This window comes from Pteropus vampyrus, unplaced genomic scaffold, assembly GCF_000151845.1.
Source record: "Pteropus vampyrus isolate Shadow unplaced genomic scaffold, Pvam_2.0 Scaffold116, whole genome shotgun sequence".
Lineage (NCBI taxonomy): Eukaryota > Metazoa > Chordata > Mammalia > Chiroptera > Pteropodidae > Pteropus > Pteropus vampyrus.
In genome coordinates, this window is record NW_011888897.1 from 14,325 (window position 1) to 14,760 (window position 436).

A 436-nucleotide genomic window follows, 5' to 3' on the forward strand; every position below is an offset into this window, starting at 1 on the left:
TAACAGAGACTGGCCTACAAAGTTGAAAACATTTGCTATCCAGTTCTTTAAAGAAAGCTTTCCACCTCATTTACTGGGATGTAAAAAAAAAAAAAGAAAGAAAGAAAGAAAAAAGAAGAAAAAGAAAAAGAAGAAATTGAAAAGGTCCAAAATTTTGAAAATAAAAAAGGGAGATTATATGTTCTAAATATTTCTAGGTTTATTTAATTTAAAGACATCATAAGACTCCAATGAGCATACTCATATTATGTCCTTAAGAAGGGCAAATAATATGATACAGCATGTGTAAGATCATTCAAATGAGAATTCAGAGGCCAAGAGACATCCAGGAACAGCTCCCGAATGTTCTTTTTATTTGTACAAAGACATGATTCTTCTCTGGATGAAACTGCTGATAAATTTGTATGATGAAACTTGGTTTCAGGAGAGCCGAGGC